General features: G+C 43.4%; 1 protein-coding gene across 2 annotated transcripts in view; it reads left to right on the forward strand.

Moving 5' to 3' along the window:
* Window positions 1-23,758, forward strand: part of EIF1AD (eukaryotic translation initiation factor 1A domain containing) — a 450,589-nt gene that overhangs the window by 75,248 nt on the left and 351,583 nt on the right. For both annotated transcript variants that reach the window (XM_078660692.1, XM_078660691.1), the window contains exon 2: window positions 3,587-3,654. The gene's annotated coding sequence lies outside the window, so the exon portion shown is untranslated. The remainder of the gene's footprint in view (window positions 1-3,586; window positions 3,655-23,758) is intronic.

Genomic DNA, 23,758 nt, shown 5'->3' on the forward strand with positions numbered 1-23,758 from the left:
CCTGATTTATGCCCTTGTGCGGTTATAATAAATATTATAACCTTATAAAGGCATAAGAATCATATCCATATTTAGTCGTAGCCCATGCAGTCCAAATTAAGCAAGGCTACTTCCCCAGGCTCCTAGAGAGTACAACAAGTTCTATAAACAAAACAAACCTCCAGCAACCTGGGAATTCCCCATGGCTTTTTGTTTTGATTTGTCCTAGAACTCCTGCGAGCACTGTAAGAACGGCCAGTTCTTAGTGACATCTTTATTGACGTCTTATGTCCAACCTTACGTCAAACCCGGCACCTTTCAGGTATAAATATACCAACGTTGTCTTAAGCAAACACACGGTGGTTTGGAGCAGAGCGGCTATCTACTTTCCCGAGAGCCCAGCTGATGCGAGAGCCCACGGACGCCGCCCCTCCCTTTTAACGCACTGAGAGAGCCTCTGTCTTTTCTCTTGCCGAGAAATCCAGCTCCGGTGTTCTCAGCCGCCCTCGCGAGTTGCTGGGATATCGAGTCCTGAGAGAGAGATACCAGACCTCCTGCTTTCTATTACCCAGGTACGGAGCTGACTAAACCCTTGAAGAGAATTCTTGACTCAGATTCTTGGCAAAACCAACTTAACTTAAACTGCTACTTACTTACTCCTTCCCACGTATTAGGCTTAGGTCAGGTACACCGGGGTAGGCGTATTTAGAAGCACCAGTTGAGTACGTTAGTCAATGTATATATGTATGTATATATTTGATCCATTTTAAAGTATCATATGGCTAAGAAACCATATCAATGCTTTTACATATTATTTCATAATACTCCTTTTACTGTACGCACTTTACTTTACTATAAATATTGCAATTGTGGCAATTCATTTCTCTTGCATGAGAAAGAAGACTGCTCAATAAATAACACCTTTTATTGAAAACGCCCGTCACTCTTTTCTCTGCACTCTGGTGAAACTAAATATGCACGATTGACTGAGTAAAATAGCGGTCTATTGTTTTCACACGACTCTAGAGATACACTCTTATTCTGAGGGAGCAAAGTTGTCATGTTTTATGGTTGTCAGAAACTAATCCCTTCTTGTCTAATCAGGAAAGTTAACTCCTTCTTGAACATTCGAGAAGGTTTCTAGTGACCTCTGAGCTAGCTGGCAAAACTAATTAAGTCTAATATAGTCAGTAGAGACCTAGTCGACCTCAGTCCTACGTCTACACTGCTGTTTATATTATTCCAATGCGCAGAGCCTATCGGGAATATAGGAACTACACTACACAGCAATGCCGAAAATAAACAAATAAATCTTGAAAAACGGCTATCCTGTGGAGTGTTGAAGTCTTGTCTGGGAACAAGAGGGACAGATTTGCACCGTCAAAAAATAAAACAATTTACGCAGCTGCCGCCGAAACGCGTCACGTCGATAGAGCAACACAAACACTAAGTAAGAACAAGCATCAATGGTGGTGTGTATTCGATTTGGCGTCGCCAATACCCCCAGTTAAAACTAAAGTTTTAAGACTATATATAGATATATACACCTATAATACTGCATAAATATTGTCATCATCTCATCCTAAATCCACACATACAGAATATTATTAATCCTAAACCTCAGACAACATGCAAGAAGGGCAAAACGCTTAAACACGTACTTAGGCCTAGCAACACAGCTGACTACATAGAGAAAGATGACACAGTTCAATGTGCTTGAATATTTGTTGATACCCACAGTGTGGCAGTCAAGGAGGATCATGCTCTATTGTAACACAGATTCTCTCCAGGACACTGCCATCTAAAAAACCTGTGGGAAGTATGTACACCATGGCTTTCAGAAGATGGCAAGGAACTCTCAACACCTTGTATCTCAGCACAGGTAGGGAGCTCCTCAACGTTAACGAGATCACCTTTACTTTCAATACATCTGTGTACAGGGACGAATGTTACTTGTTCGACAGGGTGCTGCACAACTTGCCACATGAAGGAGAATTTCCCATGAATAGTAGGCAGGAACTCCACTCCAGGGCAAAATACATGAGCACATCAAGTTTTCATGGGTAAATGTGTGAATTGTCCTCAAGAAGCACTGTAATTTCATGATGCAGTTGCAATATGAAGTAATTGAGACAAATATATACTTGTTGTGGAACATCATACCACAAGGCATCTGCAGGGTATGGCATCCAGCCGCCTTCTCTGTATTTTTTGATTGTGTTATTGAATATTGCAGACCTAAATTTATGTTAAAAGGTTCTACATTTGTGTTCACCTAGCACTAAGCCCCAGAAGGTGGCCGTAAAATGAAGTGGTTGTCTTGCTTTGTCTGCCACACATATAGAATATGCTCTGTTTTGTGTGTGTTCATTTGCCACATACCTTCTATTCTGTTGCTTGAACTGTAGTGAGTTTTTCCATTTCATTGGTGGCCCTGCTTGTATGTAGGGCTTTAGTTAGGATATACTTTTTACTGCAAGATGACCTTACTAAAAGCTTTGTTTTCTGTATTGAATGGGTATTAAAAGTGACTTATATTAACATACATGGAAACAAAAGCATTGTGCCTGGCTGGACGTTGTCAGTGAGAACGCTTCTGCCTGTTCCAATAAGGCTATATTGAGGAGCATTTAAAAGGTCTTCTTAATCAGGGTGTGGTAGAGGTAAGGTAAAGGTAACATATGCTGGAAACGTACTGCCCTTTAGGGTATTTAATTGTAGTCCCCTTTGTCCACAAAAGCTATGTTGTGGGAAGAGCATGACTCTGCAATCGCAAACACACCTACATACTGTGTGCTGGCAGATGAAGACTTCTTGCCCATTCCGTTTGGTATGTGTGATATTAATGAGATAAGTATTTTCTTCACTTTGGTAATATTCTGAATCATTGAGTTATCTATTTTTATGATGACTATCCTAATATGTACGAGCTTCTCTGGCAGGTCTGTCTGATTCTGGACATAATTAAACCGTTTTAAGCATAATCTAGACTAGAAGAAGAAGTTGGTATTACATGTCCATTTTCCTTTCTGTTCACGCAGGTAAGAAGTTCTTATAAGAGGTAAAGGAGTGTTAGGAAACTCTTAATTATGAGCCTTACTTGACTTACACAAAAGCAGAATAACTACTGTCGACTGTTCCCAAATCCGCCCCGGTATACCACCTGCTCTCTACATATACCTCTAACACTGAGCAACAGAGGTGTCCTAAGGGGGGAAAGGGAATGGGGAGAAAAAGAAGAGACAGCCTGCCAACAGTGGTTTCTTCTACAGAAAGGTTTTTCTTTCTTCTGCTTGCAAAAGTTATGAAATGTAATATTTTCTTGAGGAGATTAAGAACTGCAAGAAAATACAAAGATAGGTTATGTATTCTACCTACTCTACTATAACAATAACTCCATTTTATAAGTATGATTTAACTTGAAAACGTTTTTAATCTATCTAAGGCCATGGCTCCTCTTCTATGCAGTGTGAAATGTACCTTCTTTCTAATTTCTCACAGAATTTTTATTTTTGTTTGTATACTTGAATTATATCATTTAATGTTCTTATTATTTTCAGTGAAATAATTATTTACAGTTAAAAATGTTCAATTCTTGTCCTTCCAGTGGAAGTACTTTTGTGACTCGCACATTCGACGAAGGCTTTGACTGGAAGAAACCTTCTTCACTCTCAGGTAAGTGTTATTCTTCTTAATTTGCCAACAGGGTTCTTATCTGTTTCTTTGTTCTGTTTCTTTTTCCCTCAAGAGAAATAAACACCAGGTGAGTAATTATTTTCTTTTCCTTTCTTTTCGCTCCTCGATTGTAATCGAGTACATGTAACTCTCTTTACTCTAATTATGTACAGTGGATGGTACACTATCTCCTGATAGTGTCTAGTATTCACCTCCGTCTTAATTTTGAGACTCCATGGAAAGCACGAGTGCTCAGACTCTGAATATGTAACACTACTCCTAAACAGAGAAGCATACTCCATGTCAAAACACTTCCCAGTGGACCAACTCCTTACCGAGTCACTTCAGCAGAAGGACAAACGACAAGAGGACATGACATCTCTACCATAACTAAGCTTCCATCACAGAGGACTTCGAAAGGCTGCTTCTTCCACAATTCAGCGGTACAAAAGGGGGTGGTTCTTCCACAATTCAATCGGGTGAAGTGTGCATTCTTTAACTAGCGCCAGGGGCGGTGGGTGACATTTCCAAGCGGTGGGGCGCAAAGTGATTTGCATACAGCAACGCAGCAAGCGAGCAACCCCGAACCTTAAAAGGGGGGTTTGGGGGGATAACCCCCCCAAGAAAATTTTGAAAAAAAAGAAGAAAAATTGTGCATTTTCAAGCAAATTTGAGAAAGCAGGAAGGTTAATAAAGCAATTGTGAAAGTGCAGTTATTACATTAATAGATGGCATAACATAGGTAGCTGCTTATTCAGTATAACCACAGAATGACCATGCAAGGTTCTACAGCATATTCTAAAGCAGAACAAAACAAGTGGAACTACCCCTCCCTTAAACCATACAAAAGAGGATGAATGAACTAGTCAAATAGTGTCCACGAGGACACTAAATGAAGCACACCGATGTTAAGAGAAACCTGGAGCCACTACCAAAATGAAACTAGCCGGTGAATGAAAACAAAAAACAAGGAGGAGGGGCCATCACATGCTGTACAGTGTGATGGCCAAACAAAACGTTCTCTGAGTGAAATCGCCTGGGGCGGAATTAAGCAGCAAAGGAGGGGCATTTACACAAATGCAACAGTAACAATTAAGCATTTCTGAATGCCACAGATCGTAACCAATGGCTGTAGGGGGTGTGCCGAACCCCACAGAAGAGATATAACAGGTTGATCGAAGCTCGACTTAAAAATGGTGAGCGAGATAGAAGCACCTGGGAAGAATGGATAAGTAGCGGGTGAGACTGAGCAGATAGAGTGCAGGAGCAAATGATTGTGTGTGAGTTTCTACCTTGAAGGATGCCTACATCCGTGAAGTGCCATTGACAGATGTCAACACTGATGGAAAATCCTGGTAGCCAATGCCAAATTTTCACTCAACCACATCAGCCAATGAATGAAATTGGCTGTTCAAAAACCCCTGCCTGTCTATGTATGTTTTATGTTGTGTTCTGTATTGGGTGTTGGGTCTGACAATATCTCTTACCATACAGCTAAAGCTACCTCTAAGTACCACTTGAGGCCCGGGGAGATAAGATAGCATGATAGCTTTCTTTTCCTCACTTAATGGATCTGTTCTCTGCAGTGTGCAACAAGTCCGGATGTACACTGCCTACAAGTTGGCATTACTGTTCAATACCTTTGACTGCGCAATACCTCATTCACTGCACAAAATGTGTGCAATACAGTCGACTGTGCGTTAACTTGCGCAGTACCTTTGAATGGGCACAGCTATGTGTAAGAGGCCGTGACGCCTGCCTCTGCACAAGCTCTTTAGTATTGAACGGCTCAAACAATGACAGCAGGTATATATCACCCACTCATGACAGGCATATCTCATTCATTCATAGCAGGCGTATCTCACCCATTCATAACAGGCATATCCCATTCACTCATAGCAGTCATATCTCACCCACTCGCAGCAGGCATATCTCGCCCACTCGTAGCCAATATACCTCACCCACTCATAGCAGGCCTATCTCATTCACTCATAACAGGCATATCTCACCCACTCATGGCAGCCATATCTCACCCACTCATAGCAGGCATATGCCACCCACTCATAGCAGCCATATCTCACCCACACACAGCATTGAATACACATTTCACCCACTCATAGCAGCCATATGTCACCCGTTCATAACAGACACCTCACGCATTCATCACTGTCACATCTCACCACTCATAGTAGGCACATCTAACCCACTCATAGCAGCCATATGTCACCCATTCATAACAGACACCTCATGCATTCATCGCTGTCACATCTCAACCACTCGTAGCAGGCACATCTGACCCACCCACATCATAGCAGGCACATTTCACCCACTCACAGCAGCCTTATGCCGCCCATTCATAACAGACACCTCACTCACTCATTGCAGGCATTTCTCACCCACCCACAGCACTGAATACACATTTCACCCACTCACAGCAGCCATATGCCACCCATTCATAACAGACACCTCACGCATTCATCGCTGTCACATCTCAACCACTCATAGCAGTCACATCTCACCCACCCATAGCATAGCAGACACATCTCACTCACTATAGCAGCCATATGTCACCCATTAATAAGAGACACCTCACTCACTTATGGCAGGCACATTTCAATCACTCAATGCAGGCACAGCTCACCCACTCATAGCAGGCATATCTCACCCTCTAATAGCAGGCATATCTCACACGCTCATAGCAGTCACACCTCACCCAGACACCGTCCGCCTCTGCACTAACAATTCCTTTAATACCCATGCGTCATCCACCACCAGAGCGACATGCCTCACCGTGTCACTGCCGGCCTCGAGGAGACATTAGCTCCACTCGCTGTAACATTCATTATAACATTCATCGTAACTGACAGTCATTGAGCCTCTCCTGCCCGAAGTCGCGGCTGCCTCTGGCCTCTACCCTCACACTCTGACCCTTCCGCTCAGGAGCTCTCAATCCGCACAGATCTCACCCGCGTCCAGCAGTCTAAAGCCCAGAGTGTTCTCGGCAGCAGTCTCACCCCCTGACACCCCCGAACTCTCCCCCCCCCTCCCACACACACACACACAGGACACTCTCCAAAACCAGTGCACTAACACGGGGCACAACCTGAGGCTATAGAGTAAAAACATGAAAGGGCCGACTCCACCTTTCTTATAAAATCACTCAAACTCTACAATCCATTTAACTAAAAATACAAAATTTACAAGAATAGTTCTAAATTCTAAAAAAACACATTTCAGTTACACTGATTTGTAAAACAGTGAAACCAAAAATCACTAGTCAGGTTATTATCCGATCCTGATTTACCCTCTCCTGGGGCCTGATGTCACTTTCATTCTGCACAGTTTTAAATCATGTTTTAAGAATGAGCGCTCAGAGGGGGGGGGGGGGGGGGGGCTCTGATGCTCCCATTTATCCTAAACACAAAAGCCTGGAATCTTAAAGTCAGAAAAAGTAATGGTGTTAATGTGGAAAGTGTCCAGACAGTGGCCATTCAGAAATGAAATTCACAATTTGTAAGATTAAAGAGAAGTCATAAGCACAAAAACCTATATATATATATATATATATATATATATATATATATATATATATATATATATATATATATATATATATATATATTCACTGAAAAAACCATAGGTTATAGACCATATATAGTTAGGAATTAGCATTTACAAAACCTTGAAAATTCACTGAAAAAAACATAGGTTATAGACCATATATAGTTAGGAATTAGCATTTACAAAACCTTGAAAATTCACTGCAAAAACCATAGGTTAGAGACCATATATAGTTAGCTGGACATTTTATTGACATAAAACCAATGAAATTCCATATATAGTTAGTTGCACTAACTATATATCGCGCACCCGCAATCCACTGCTGATGATGTCACATATTACATCATTCATGACATGGTCAGTGACATCACTGATGACATCACTGATGACATCTCAAATGACATCACTGATGACATCACTGATGACATCTCAAATGACATCACTGATGACTACATCCAGTGACTGTATAATTCTGTAAAGTTAAAATATGTCTTACATATTGAAGAATGAGTGGATGTATAAGTGTCTGGACGAAGGATTTAGTAGGTGCATGACTGAATGTATGAGTGAGTGATTAAATGTGTCTCACTGAGTGCATGGGTTAGTGACTAAACTGTCTTAATTTGTGCATCATTATGTCTGTTGTTCTGTAAACTGCTGCATGTGTTGATCAGTAGCTATATGAGTAACTATATGGGTTATTGATTGATTGCCCAAGTATTTGTATGGGAGACTGAGTGTGTGTGTGGCTAGCTGGGAGGTGTGTGACTCTGTGCAGATCAATCTGTACTTGTATCAATGATTGTATAAGAAAGTAAGTATGTGTTAGTACATGTTTGAAAATGTAAGGTGCTCTATGTTTAACTGTATAGACAAGAAAATGGAAGTCTCATTGATTCTTTACAGGACTGACTAGGTGTGTAAGTAACTCCATGGATGAGTGGCAGACTGTGAGTGTCTGTATAGGTGTATGAGTGCATATGATAGTGTTGTAAAGATGAGTGATTGTATGTATGAATGATTGTATGGGTGAATGAGTGAAGGTGTGTGTAGACGTAGCAATCAGTGAGTGCGTATGTAGTAACTAGTATTGGTGTGTCAATGGTTTCAAAAATTATACTCTTTTTAACACTGGGTGAAACAGAGGTTATATTAAAATGTGAGGAGATGCATTGTATTGTCACATGAATGATATCATCAGTGATGTGGTCATTGATGTCATCAGTGATGTCATCAGTGATGTCATTTGAGATGTCATCAGTGATGTCATCAGTGATGTCACTGACCATGTCATGAATGATGTAATATGTGACATCATCAGCAGTGGATTGCGGGTGCGCGATATATAGTTAGTGCAACTAGCTATATATGGAATTTCATTGGTTTTATGTCAATAAAATGTCCAGCTAACTATATATGGTCTCAAACCTATGGTTTTTGCAGTGAATTTTCAAGGTTTTGTAAATGCTAATTCCTAACTATATATGGTCTATAACCTATGGTTTTTTCAGTGAATTTTCAAGGTTTTGTAAATGCTAATTCCTAACTATATATGGTCTATAATCTATGGTTTTTTCAGTGAATTTCAATGGTTTTTTAATAGCAAATATCATAAGCTGTCGAATGTCAAGTACGTGGTAAGTAAAAACATTTTCGTGTTTATGCACACTGATCTGCTTTGAATGCTGCCCCCCACCCCTCATTTCTATTAGGAGTACTCTCTCTTTGCAGATAGTGAAGGGTAGTTAACGCAGCCCTTTGCCCCCTTTGTAATCCGTCGTGCCTGCTTCTCTCTCCATTTGATTGATTGTTCTCTTTGGTTCATTCTCTATTTACAAACAAGCACAGAGTCAAAATACTCTGTTTAGTCTTTGCAGATAGCGAAAAACCGTGTAAAAAAACAAAAGGAATCAAGCAAAATCAGTAGGCCACTAATGGGATCTCTTTTTGACCTCGCTAAAATAGAAACATTAGGAACAACCTGTTGAAAATAGCAATGCGTATGTACATAAGCGGCGTTCATTTGTGTTCACAGTACCCCTTGTTGATTGTTTGAATCTAGCATTGAATTGTTCGAAGTTGGTTCTCTTAAGGATCTTCTCTGCCTGCAAACGAGGAAGAATAGGAATATTCTCTCTCCCTTTGCAGATAGTGAAGGGTAGGTAACGCAAGCCTTTAACACGTCGTACCTATTTCATTCCTCATTGATTGATTGATTGTCCGAACATTGACTGTTTGGGAATTAGTTCTTTTTGGAGGTATTCCCTGTTTGCAAATAAACGTAGGAAAATCTTTGCAAGTAGTGAAAGGGTACGTAATGCGGACCTTTCTCCCCCGTTGTAATCTGTCATGCCTATCTACTCCCCACTGATTGATGCACCTGTTTCACCCGGACCATTTACTAGACATACGTCATCTGGCCCGACCAGAGAGCACCCCTAGTGAAAAGGACATATGCAATAATAACGAAGTGATCACTGTATCCTGTTAACAGAAACTTTAGCATGAAACAACCTGGAAAGAAAAGAATAGGAAAACGAAAATCAGTAGGCCACTGATGAACATGAACTTTTATTAAACAACGAACAAAGAAACGATAACATAACGTAATGATAAAACCTATTAATGTCCTAGAAACAAGAAAACGTTAAAATATGCCAGTGGTGAGAGACCAGAAAAACAGTAAGAGAAACCAAATCACCCCTCGCTGTCCCACCGCCTGCCACGCCAAAAAAATCGATAGACTAGGGAAAATGCAAGTCAGTAGAACATCCGCCCCCACTCTGGAAACTTCCAAGGTGGGGCAGGGTTCCGGCTACGCCCAGCCAGGAGCAGCCCATATAAGGCAGGTCCTGCTGCCACGCCTCGGCCAGGAGATCCTAACGTAGGGTGTAGCCGGAGGAGAGGCCGAGACCAGCGGGACCCGGCCAGGGGATTGCCTTTACAACGCTGAACAGTTGCAGGGGGGGGGAATGTCTCCTCGACCCTCCCCTCTCTCTCCCAGTCCGGCCGCGGTGGCCCTTGAGAGTTGCAGGTAGTCCCGCCACATGCTCTTCCGGTCCGGCCACCAACGGTCGGGGGGCCGAGGCCGACGGGATCCGGCTGCAGCCGATAAACCAAGAAACCCGTTCATGGGGCCAGAGCCAGGGGCGTCCGGCCGACATCTACCGGAAGCCCGGCCCGAAGACGGACGGGACACTTCTTCTTTCTTGTATAATTGCTGCAACAACCCTGGGGGGGGATGTCTTGCACATGCCTCCGACCCCCCCCCCCCTCGTCCTCATCGCCTGGTCCGGCCATAACAAATCTCAAGCGAGACGCCGTGGGGTGCACTGGGAGGGAGAGACGGTGCGAACAGGCCTCTCCCGCCTCCCCAGTGGAGGCTTCCCAGCTGCACCCTCAGCGCTCCAGGCGCCCGGAAAAGAGTTCTTCCACTGTGGCCATGCTGCAACGTCTCGCCCGGAAGGGTGGAGCCCGTCCGCTCATTTGACCCCGCGATCGCCAGTAGCTACCGAACTCTCAAAATGGCGGTCGACCTGGCAAGAGCGGGCCCAGCATAAAGAAATGGCCCGGTCACTGGTTGACTCCACCACCGTAGTCCTCCATGACCTTGAAGATTCTAGAGGAGCCGCGGGAGTCTCCGACCCCCGATGGGGAATGACTGCCATGATCACCCGTGGAGTGACGAAACTGTATCCGCGGGACGTCGGCGCCAGCCTCACTTTGAATTACTAGAATCCTGCAGACCTCACTTCCGGTGAAAGCACAGTGTGACCCGGTAGGAAAAATTGTTGCACCCCCTCCCCTTTTTGACTGATAGTTCCAACCACCGATCCTTTCCTTTGCCCTTTTAACGGAACTTTGGACTGCCTCCCCCTCTTTTACATTTTCTAGAGAAAACAAAACATTAACCACTACATTAGCATAGCAGTTGACACCAGAACTGTTTTCAAATTGAAAACCAACAACATCTTCAACAGAATCCTTTTTGTTTCTGCTGTGACCCTGCTACAGCACAGGCATTGTCCCCAGCAGTAATTCTGCAATGCCGGTAAGAATAGCTGTGGTGCCTACTGGACTCACTCACCCCCGCGGCGCCCCACGCCGTTATTTGCTGGGCGGCAACTTGCTAGACATCACTTTCGTGCCATCTAGATTTCAGCGCGTTCTGCTGCCTTGGAACTATTCGCACAACAGACCGCTACTGACAAGAATATTTCATTATTGGTGCTGTCAATTTCAATAAATCTATTGGATAATTCAAAAGAAATTGCCACGGTCTCTTCATTGTTTAAATGTTTTTACTGTTTTTGTTTTGTTGTATATATTTATATGTTATTAAAGTTTTATATTCCTACTACTTTGTTGGAGTGCTATATATTTTTAATGTGACACATAATTGTAAAAACTTTGATGTACAAAGAGTCATTCCTGGAATCTTCCGCTTCAGGCTCGGTCCCCTCCCCTCCCCAATCACAATACAGGATAGTTTTCAGATAGTAGGAACACGTGTGGTGTGACGGATCTCATCGGGTGTGGGCCTTGATCTACTATAACTCCTTTGAAGAGGGGTGATTCTTTACAGCTGGGGCCATAAACTACATCTGCAGGGCTAGCTGATAGCCTGGACAATCGGACACAGAGGAAGAGGAGTGTCAGAGGGTGCGGTAGTGAATAGGGCGAAAGGGAGGTGTCGGGCGGGCACAGAGTGTGATTCTCAGGGAAGAGCAGCGCAGATGGGGGGAGGTTTATTGCCCATGCATAAGACAGAGAGCGGGGATGACCAGTGCCTGGGGAAGATGCTTGCGAGGGTGAGGAGCCATGCTACGAATCGACAGCGTGCAGAGAGTGGGTCTGGTCAAGACATCTAAAATGGCTGCCGTGCACGACAAAAGTGTGGCATTTCAAAAAAGGCAAGATGGCGCAGACAATGTTTTTCAACACTTCCTCATTTCCTTCGAATCGAACGTTAACAGACGTTGGGGCATATTACCAAAGTTAAGCGATATTTATCGCTAACGATGCTTACCAACGAATTTTTTACCGCTAAGCATCGTCAGAAATTATCGAAGATAAACCTTGCTATTATCAAGGTTTATCACAAATGCGATAATAAACGGCCGCAATGCATGAATATCGCTAAAAACTCAGCGATATTCATACATTACCGAGCTAATGCTCTTAGCCATGTTATCCACCTCCCATTGGATAACATGGCTAAGAACTGCTCAGGGCAGGTGTTACTTTTTGGAGATATTCGCGCTTAGCGCGAATATCTCCAAAAGTTGGTAATAGGAGATAGATATCTTGCATGTTGTAATGCAAGTTATTGTGGTATATGGAACTCATACCATAATCTCTCAGGAAAGCAGAAACTGATCCTTTTGGGACCGCCTAAAAAGGCCTAGGGGGTGAGGAGTACTCTACTTTGCCCCCTTTTCACGTTCTGAACTATTTTATTTTACTCTCTTCTGTAATTACACAAAATAGCAGCGATAAGATGCATCGGAGACACACAGTGAGAGAAAGGAGGCCGGAGATGAAGAAGAGATGTCAAATACACATTGGAGATAATATAGTGGCAGAAGGGAAGTAAATATGAGTAAACTTACCATGTAACATAAAAATGTTGCACTCTATACTATAAGTCTCATTTTATACTACAATCACTTCGCTACAACCTCATAAATTAAAAATAAAAATGAATAATGTCTCAAACAATTTTTGATTTCTAAATATAAATTTATTCTTCAGAATTTTCGAAATTTGAAAGAACTAGTAACATGTCCTCATCAGCAATGTCCTCATGAAAAGTCTGCAATAATGATTCTTGTAACTCTATGGTCTCCAAACACTCGATAAATTCGCCATCAAGAGATTGATCAAAAAAATCATTCAAGTCATCTCCTCCTTCTGACAATATTTCATTATTGGTGCTGTCAATTTCAATCAATGTAGTGGAATCATTCAAGTCATCTCCTCGTGACAATATTTCATTATTGGTGCTCTCAATTTCAATCAATGTAGTGGAATCATTCAAGTCATCTCCTCCTTGTGACAATATTTCATTATTGGTGCTGTCCATTTCAATCAATCTAATGGAATCATACAAGTCATCTCCTCCTTGTGACAATATTTCATTATTGCTGCTCTCAATTTCAATCAACGTAGTGGAATCATTCAAGTCATCTCCTTGTGACAATATTTCATTCTTGGTGCTGTCCATTTCAATCAATCTAATGGAATCATACAAGTCATGTCCTCCTTGTGACAATATTTCATTATTGGTGCTCTCAATTTCAATCAATGTAGTGGACAATTCAAAAGAAATTGCCACGGTCTCTTCATTGTGAGCCATTTTATTTTGAAATTGCTTGCTGTAAATTGCAGAAAAAAATAATCACTTTCATTTATCGTTTTTAGTAATACATAATATAAAACTAACTTTATCAAGTATTTAGTATAACAGAAGGACTGCAAATAAATAACAGAAAACATTTTTCAAATTATCTTCAAGTGTACAACATAGTTCCCCTTACAAATTAACAACTCACCTTTTTAAAAGTAGGAAAAGTGTTAGTACTGTGTAAATCAAACACCAGAAATTCACCACCAAAAATTCCTCACAAATGTACCTCAGACAGTAGTATCACAAAATGGCTGTGGTTTCCTCTCATTTGACATATATACATAACCAATTAACTTTCATCACACACAAATACAAAACCAAAGTAACATTTTAATTGGTTCTAAATTTCAACACTTTCAAATGTGTTTTCCCCATGCAATTTTCCATAGGACATTTACATACGTCTACAGCCTGAATGGCTGAACGGAATTACACCAAACTTGGCAAAATGGTACATCAAACCTAAGAGGTCAGGAAGGATCTACTATGCCCCCTTATGGTCATTTCCCCCTTCGCTTTGGCCTCCTCTTGTCTCTCAATCCTACCGAGAGACAAGATGGCGGCCGCTACGGACTGTTTGGAATGTTGACAGACGCCGGAGAACCAATCAGCTTCGCAAAGCTCCGTAACGCGAAAAGTACGCGAAGCGGAGCGCTGTTACAGATATATATCTTTTTTTGAACGTTAATTTCTCAAAATCCACTGGAGCACATATATTGAGACCTAGCAAAGGCACATCGGGCTACCAGTCCCTAATATTTTACCAAGTTTCGTGCAAATCCATTCAGCCGTTCGATTATTATTATTATTTTTTTTTTTTGCCCCGCGGGGCCCTTTTAAAACCTCCACATCAAACCTAGGGGGTCAGCGAGGATCTACTATTCCCCCTTATGGTCATTTGCCCCTTCGCTTTCGCCTCCTCTTGTCTCTCGATCCTACCGAGAGACAAGATGGCGGCCGCTACGGACTGTTTGGAATGTTGACAGACGCCGGAGAACCAATCAGCTTCGCTTCACAAAGCTCCGTTGCGCGAAAAGTACGCGTCCTGGGACGCTGCCCGGTCCGCTGTTACAGATATATATCTTTTTTTAAACGTTAATTTCTCAAAATCCACTGGAGCACATATATTGAGACCTACAAAAGGCACATCGGGCTACCAGTCCCTACAATTTTGCCAAGTTTCGTGCAAATCCATTCAGCCGTTCGGGCTAAAAGTGAGGCCAACCGCCCTATGGAAAACTCAATGTTAAAAACACGTTTTGGGACCCCCCTTTTTTCTCGACCCCCCCCCCTGGACGAAACCCCCCCCCCAATTTTCAGGGGCTGCTCAGAAACAAAATGTGCCATTTTCCTGAAAATTTCAGCCAATTCCGTCCACAAACGCCAAAGTTATTAGACATAGAATTTTCAAAAATCCCATAGAGAAAAAATCCTAACTATATATACCTACTGGCGACCGCCAGTAGGTAATATATGTATATATATATATGTATATATATTTATATATGTACTGTAGCACATAGTAAGGTAAGAGTCGTCAGCCAGACCGTCAATCACAGAGAGAGAATAGTAGAGAGCTGCATTCAAGAGACAGTGAGTTCAGGTACCTGAAGGTCTGTAGTCTAATACTGGGCTACAGCTGCTGCTTAGGCAATAACATATAGTGTGCACTATTTTAAATAGTTTCTTGCATATGTATTCAACCTGACTTACTTTTCAAACTATGTTGCTGAAGGACACTAATGCATGTTATTATTTATTTTTAGTGCTACAGTGCTTCAGGATTGTGAATGTAAAAGCTAATTAAATATAATACAGATCTTGCTTTAAATTAATTTAGGGAACAGTCACTCTACAGGACTCTACAGGACCTCTACTCGGGAAAAACAACAAACCTTTCCGTCACAAAGCTCAAGGTTAGCACATCACAGTATGTACGCCACAACATCAATGGAAAAGTTATCTTACCATCATGGGTCAAATCCCTGCTCACGAGACTCTGGGCAGCGTTAGGCAACAGCTTTGTTCCCAGTCTCCCATATCTGTTTTTACGTCTCTTAACCAATTCTGGCCTCCCGCTTTTCGCACTCCATAACGCAAGGCAGCAACCATGGTCTGCAAGGCTGGTTGTAGACGGGCTCAGGCCTTGTTAAGTCACCGCAGGCTGTAGCCATCAGCCCCAGCCTGCCTACAGTGATAGTCCTCCAGGCCGTCCTGACTTCTGCAGGGCCGTCTTGTGACAGAGTGACTTCTCTAAGCTTAAAAATTGCAGTAAGATAGAGAATAAAGTGGGGGAGAGCAGGTATTCACAGCTGATAGCAACCGCACGAGTCCCCCAAACAACAGGGAGACCCTTTCCTACGGCTGTTGATGGCAGGAAGTGTTGAACTCATCCCCTGGAGGAGCTGGCGAGGCCCATGCCGATGTGGGGAGTCTGGCTTAGAGGCCGAGGCCGTACTTGCACTGCTTGTGCCTGGGATTTACGGTTCTGGGAGCCTAACTGCCAAGAGTTGCACAGCAGTTGTCCTGTATTCATCGTTTTGCCCACAGTGATTGCCTGCGGTGCAGGCTGCTTCGCCACCGCATGCAGCCTGCTGACCTGCTGCGATCAGGGCACAGAGCGACAATCAGTAACATGTTACATATTGTTACATCGTTTGCATACATAACCCACTACTCCAAAATTAGGTTTGAGTAATTGTGTAAATGGCTTGTAAAAATGTCTTCTCTCTATTTTGCAAAAGTTGTGGGAATGGTTTTTCCCAAAAGGAAATCATTTTAATCGTGGATAATGTTTTCTTCAAAAAGTGTAGGTTTTTCCATTGAAATACACCAGATAGTTTCATGCTCCATGTGGATGAAAGCGCTGCTGTTGCACTCGAAGATGACCAGCACACTGATTTCGGATGTAGTCCTGTATGTTACACACCTCCCAGAGTTCTTTTCGGTGTGATTCGACACCTGGTCTTCTAAGTACAGAACAGTGCCTATTTATTATTCATTTAATTTTGAGCGCTGGGTAATGAAGTAAACGTAGAAGGCGTTGCCTTGCCATATACTTGTCAGCAGCTGCTCTTTATGTATTTTAATCTCTATTATTTGCCACTAGTTTTCAGATCACTTGTTTCTGCCTAATGTTATTTATTTTGCTTGCTGTGACTTTGGTGGGCCCAGTGGATGCCAGAAGAGTCTTGGGAAGGCTATGCTTGTTTAACATAATTTGGTATTTGGCCTGCCTATGGAATCTATGCATCTATGGTTGTCGACTGCTCTAATATATGTGCTTCATTCAGAGGATGAATGTTCTTTACAGAGCATGGATGTGTGTGGTGCTCTCTACTTGTTTGAACGCACGTAGAGGATAGAGATGAATCAATATGTTACAGACTAATGCACAGATCTCGGTGTGGACATGCGCTTGTGTAAATGTGACCAGCTGATTTTTCTTGATTCGTTTGCCTTCATTTGCATTTTTATACTTTTGTAGTTGTATTTGTTTTTTCTAGTCTGCTGAAATATCTTGACAGGGAGTGAGGTCAGCCAAAAGATCGGTTTGGCAGTAACTTTTGCGTGAGTAAAATTGCACATTGAATATATAGCTGTCAAATGACCCTAGATCAATACTTTGGCCTGCTTTCGAGCTAATACTAAGCATGCTTGGAGGAGTTGTGTCACTTTTTACACGCACTCTTCAGCAAATCACGACTTGAAAGTTGTTTCTACTAAGTCCAATGGAGCAAACCCGGGAAATTACACAACTCATTCACCTTCTGAAAGTCGGAAACACATGGCTGTTAAAGTTTAAGCCCCCTAAGTGTCCCACATTTCTATAATACCAGTTTGACTCCTTAATCACAGTAACCTAGTGCACAGTAAGGCACTCCCAAAAAATTATAGTCTAATGCAAATCGACACAGCTTATCTCTGTGCTCCACACCAAGAGCTCAGACCGAAACCACAGACACCATGTTGTGACTCATCAACTAGGTACGTAAATAAATACTGTGTGAAGCACTCTTTATCCCTTCTTGCATTCCTCTGTAACACCGGGCTTGCATACCAGCAGCGACAAGTTCACCATGTGACAACAAGGCCACACATCTGGGCCCGCATCCTGCACCCGCCTCTTCCCATGCAGATCATACTACTCACCCCCCACTCAAGCCAAAGATTCAGAACTACCTGTATTCACTCCTGACAGTGTGGGTGCTACAATTCCACACTAGTGGCAGTCGCACACTTCACAAATGCTAGATGACAAAACGTGTGTGGGTCTGAAAAGTCCGAGCATGCCTAACTCAAACTCCCACGCGGTCGGTGTGGTACATTCTGTGCCCCCTAGTGGCGGGTCCATTCCCGGGGGAGGTGATGGGTGGTGGACTGCCTCCACAAGGTGTAGGCTGCGGCCTACAGGATGGGACATCGCGTGACATCGGTCCTCGCGCCGATTACCAGCTGGGCCGACAGCCCGATGCCAAATGTCTGAGCCCGCTCAGACACAACACGCAAGCATGGTTGTTGAGAGAATTGTGGCGTTCGAAGACACAGTAGAAAAATTAAATTGGATAATTAAATTGCACAGGCAGGCAACAACGCCAGTACGCATGTGAGAATTTCCACTTTCCAGATCCCAATGATCAAATTAAAAGAATGCATTTGTGTCAGCGTGGAAGGTGGGTGTGTGTCTGGCTCCAGGATTAGAAAAAAAAAACCAGCTTCTGCCTCAGTGAATATTTCAGACAGTGGCGGCCAAAAGCAGTACAAAAGGGGGTGGTGATGGACGGAGCATCTGAATCAATCAAACACTCACACCCAGTCAAAAGATCTGGGTTTAATCCATCACCGTTCTTTAGCCCACTCTGCCACCCCAGTTCAGACATGGCTATATGCAAATCAGTCTGACCCTGTGCCTCATGGGAACAGTCCAGCCCGAACTGCCATATTGCGGGCCCAGGGGTGCATATTTTTGCAAAGCTGAAAAGCTCATGATGCTCCCATCAATACCAGCAAGCAATATACAATTCAACCCAGCTCCCTGGACAAAGATGTTCCTTGCTCTTTATTAGAAATGCATGCCCTTTTCTATTCTCTATTATAGGGTGGAAAACCATGTTACAGACCTCTCTGTTTCTCAAAATGTTCGTGAGAATATGTAATGGGAATTACAGATATATAGCATTGTTTATCTAGCTCTTATTTAGTATCACATTGTATATGTAAAAGCAGCAGTAGTGTATTCGAGGAGGAGAAAATCTATTACCGAAAAACGACCATAAGATCAATTTCTATCTAAATACACACAAGTGTATATAACACAAGTATGTCATGTATGAGTGAAAATGCACAGTTGTCTTCGTTACGGATATTGCAAGTCACTGAGGTGTTTCTTGACCATACAGAGACACGAGGCCGCAATCTGAGTGCTTTTAATGGTCAAGAAACTCCGAGGTGACTTGCAATAACCTTCATAATGCAAATTAAAGGGGCATTTTATTCCATCTACTATGGGAACCTCTTGCCGCCTGCTTCTCTCAATATATATTACATGTGTTACATGCAGCACTATTATGTGTGACACCTTCTGTTGGGACTGATTATTGAGGCTATGACGGCATGACCTGCTGATAGTGTAACATATGAAATGGGCTTCTTGGCAGCTAACTTTAAGCAGCCTCCAATCAGCAATAGCGCTGGCCCATAAAAGAAACAAAAATAATGTATTCCATCAGGGAGAGAAGCCCATTTGCACTCCTAAAACCTTCTTCCACGAAATAAATCATTTTTTTGTTTCTTGCAGAGACGGGCGCTGCTCTTTCCTGCAGGCGGCTAAGGTTGTGTTTAAGATGTAAGAGCTAGCTAGGGACGTTGGAATTTGGGCCCTAGTACAGTCTATGTGCCGAGATATATAGTTTTACAAACTGCTCCTGCACACCAACTTCATTCCCCTTAATTTCCCTGGCGCGCTATGATGGCTCGAGTTGCCCGTAATAACTTATTACAAACTAATAAGTGCATCGTTTTCGTATAACACATTCTGATGCTGGAGCGCATTTGTAATAAAGAAATAACATGCAAAGTAATATAGGGAAATTACAGTCTCCACATGTTAGAAAGATGCCATGCTAAATGCCATCAGGATATAGGAAACAGGTTATAGGTCACACAGGCCATAGTGTTAGCGGGCACATTCCTTATCTAAGTGTCTTCCTGCACAGAGATGGCATTTCTCTCTTTATAACGCGTGGGAACTGTAATTTCGCTATATAAACATTCAGAATTCAGACAGGGATAGAATCACACCGGAAAGGAGAAGAGGATAATTTGTCACGGTATCCCTGTTTCCATGTCAGTCTTTTCCCTTTTTTAGTGACAGTCTGATCTCACTCCCAGAATCTGTTTATTTCCTCTCAGGAAGGATTCGAGTATTCTCTGCCCATCTGTCAATGAGTTATTCCCTGACTCCTTGTCAGTCTGTCATTTGCCCAAGTGCCTGTGTGCCCCCATGGCAGGCTCTACAGAAGAGTTCAGAGGAGCAAGAATTGTAACGCGACACAAGGCTTTTTCATTAAACATGCTCGAGTCAGCAGGAAAAAGAAGGCCACGGGAAAGATGCAAAACTGAACGGAGTTAAAAACAGACAGAGAGTCCCCGGTGGGTGAATATGAAGCACCTGGACACACTGTACCTGCCATACCGTACCCTGGCACTGGACACACAACAGCTCCTCGGTAGCTCGGCGGGGTGGACCGGTAAGGCAGTCTGTCTCCTCAGATTTTCTCCCCGGCTCCCCTCTGTATTTCAGCGCGGCGGGCCCCAGCCAATCCTGGCGCTCCATAAGCGCCAGGATTGGCTAGGGGGGCACACAGTCACTCGCCCTGGCGTTTTCTCTAAAGGACGGGGCCCAGCAAAAGACACACCCCCCTCCCTCTCAGTCAACTTGACGAAGTTGACGGCTAAAGCGCATGCGCTGGGAAGTTTCCTACTGAATTCCTCATGCGCAGCCTGTCAGTAGAGTCAGACACTAACCCAGCCCCACCCCCTGCCAGACACTAACCCAGCCCCACCCCCTGCTCACTCCCTATTCCTTCGGGTCTGTCCCGGTCGGAACACCCGATGAAGCGCTGCATAATTATTTGGTGCTCTCTCTCTGCTGCAGCCGCAGGTGCGTCCACCAGGCTTAGTGGGGCTACGCCCCTACGCCCCAATGGACGTACCGCTGCTGACTAGCGCACGCTCCACATTCTAATCGTAGTTTAGGGAAAACAACTAGTGTTCTACAGGGAACGCTGAGCTGGCAGACATCTTAAGTTTTGAGTGCTGCCAGCTCAGTTTTCAATCCTTGCTCTTCGTTTTCCGTTGCCTTCTTTTTTTTTGTTCTGCAGGTAACAATACTTGGCAATAATGTTTTTTCTAATAGGTATCCTCCTGAGGGTCCTGACTGACTGAAATATTTATAAAGCGCACTATTGCCGAGGCGTCTGGGCGCTAGGGGAATGAGAAAGGCGGAACAGCAAAGAAAATTAGAGTAGAGCCAGGTTTTTATATTTGTCCTAAAAAACAAGCAGCAAGGCTGAAGTCGAAGTTGGATGGAGAGGTCATTCCATAATTTAGCTGCTTGGAATGAAAATCGTTTTCCTCTCCATCTTACTCTTTTTGTACTCAGAAGATGTACCAGTCCAGTGTCAGTGGATCTTAGACGACGCGATGGAACATACGGAGGAAATGGGGATTGTAAGTCCATTGCCCCTCCTCCATAGAGGGCTTTATGAACTAGGCAGAGGGCTTTAAACTCCACCCGCCGTCTCACTGGAAGCCAGTGAAGTTGCTTTATACTGGCAGAGGTGGGGTGGTGTTTAGGTAATTTAAGCAGTACTCGTGCTGCTGCATTTTGCAGTGATTAGAGTTTAATAAGCTGCCGTGCTCCGGCGCCTAGGTAGAGGGCGATACAATAGTCTATTCTAGATAGCACTAAAGCTGCTACCACCGTTTTCCTCAGAGAAAAAGGAATAAAAGGAAGAATCTTCCGTAGGACCCTCAACGTAAAGAAGCAGGCTGAAGCCACTTGGTTTATCTGAGAGGCAAGTTTTAAATCTTTGTCGATCAGAAAACCAAGGTTCCGAGTCTTGGGCACCGGAGCCGGACAAGTTCCAGCTTCGATGGGCCACCATGATTGGCTCCAAATCGATTGTTTCTGACCAAATTCTATAATCTCAGTTTTTTCAGTGTTGAGTTTTAAGAAGTTGGTATTCATCCAGGCCATCAGTAATACAATTCGGAAACCGTTTGGCTGTCATGTCCCCATTTTGCATGACAGACACCATTAGCTGCGTGTCATCAGCGTAGGATACGAGCAACAGACCATGACTTTTTATTAGTCTGGCTAAAGGGGCCACGTATATGTTGAACATGGTCGGGACAGGGCCGATCCCTGGGGGACTCCACCTGGGAGGGTAAACAGTTCTGACCAAAGACTCTCCCAATGTATTATTTGATCCCTGGAGGACAGGAATATTACCTACGTGTGATCCAAAAATTATAGGGGGTTTCACTACAAGGGTGTGCTCCATTAGGACAGCCTAAACCTTCTGTTTCCAGAAATGTGTTTTCTGAAAACAGGACTACCTCAATGTTGACCTACATGTAGATCTTGTGGAACGCATGGTGTGAAATTACCACATCTTCACACTTTACCATCCACAGGCCAGCCGGTTAGTGGAAAGGTTTAAAAAAATAAATCTGATCTAGTATGGCGGATGCCTATGAGGAGTAAGTGGGACCTCTCCCATTATGTCTCTTTTGAACATGTCGGGAGGTGCCCTATAAAGTAGTAGGATTCAGTCCTATGAAGCTTTTTCCTGGCCTCTAAATCTTTGCATCCTTTATATTGCCTTGCAAAGGTAGGGAGGTCAGTAAACCCATGAAATGGAAAGTGCAGGGCCTCTATAAATAATGATCTAATTTATGCATGAGGTGAAAGATAACTTGTTTTACAGTCACAAACTATTGCAGGAATTGTTTTGACTAGAAGGTTATCCTTGATTGTTACCAGGAGTGTCTTCTGATCCTATTTGTCAAGCTGTTCTGCTCTCAGCCTATAAAGGGCAAGAGTTGTAGCTAAAATACCATCCACAAAAAAAACTGTGAGGTCAAAACCACGTCAGTTGTGCCATGTCTATAAGCTGAAGCTTTTCCTCAGAAAGCAGGTCGAACAATCCGATTGCTACATCACAGTAAAATAAATGTAGGCAGTACCAGGCCATTTTTCTCAGTGCTATGCAAACAAATGATGGACGGAATGCTGAATAAATCATACATTCAGCCCCAGTCAAGAGATCTGGGTTAAATCCATCGTTCTTTTGCTCACCATGCCACCCCAGTTTAGACCCAGCCATATGCAAATCAGTCTTGACCCTGTGCCTCATGGGAACAGTCCAGATCGAACTGCCAAGCCAGGTCCTCCCTGGACCGGAAACAAGCATCCTGGGACTGGTTTCTGGGTATTACCCTTCATCAGCCAGGCTAGCTTGAATCCAGTGGCACAGTGAGCAAGGGACCCACATCTGGGCATACCCATCCCACTTAGGGTGAAACGTGCTACGCAAACTGATTTGCATATGACTGGTTCCAAACTGGAATGGCATGGTGAGCAAAAAACTATGGATTTAGGCCCAGATCTCTGTACTGGGGTGAATATATGACATTGTTCTGCATTCTGTCAATCAATTGTTCTTTTTGCATTTCTCACCCCAAGTGGGACGGCTATGCCCAGACCTGGGTCCTGTGCTCTCCATGCCACTGGAGTCAAGCTATCCTAGCTGATGAGGGCTGAAAGCCCGAAACCGGTCCTAGGATGCTTGTTTCCAGTTCAGGGAGAACCTGGCCTGGCAGTTCGGGCTGGACTGTTCCGATTGGGCGCAGGGTCAAGACTGATTTGCATATGGCTGGGTCCAAACTGGAATGGCATGGTGAGCACAAAAACTATGGATTTAGGCCCAGATCTCTATACTGGGGTTAATGTATGACATTGTTCTGCATTCTGTCCATCAATTGTTCTTTTTGCATAGGTCATTTTGCTCATGCTTGTTCCTCACCGCTGAGTTTACACCTGTCTGTGTAAATGACATGGGCACATGG

This window comes from Lissotriton helveticus, chromosome 9 (assembly GCF_964261635.1).
Source record: "Lissotriton helveticus chromosome 9, aLisHel1.1, whole genome shotgun sequence".
In the NCBI taxonomy this organism is placed as follows: Eukaryota; Metazoa; Chordata; class Amphibia; order Caudata; family Salamandridae; genus Lissotriton; species Lissotriton helveticus.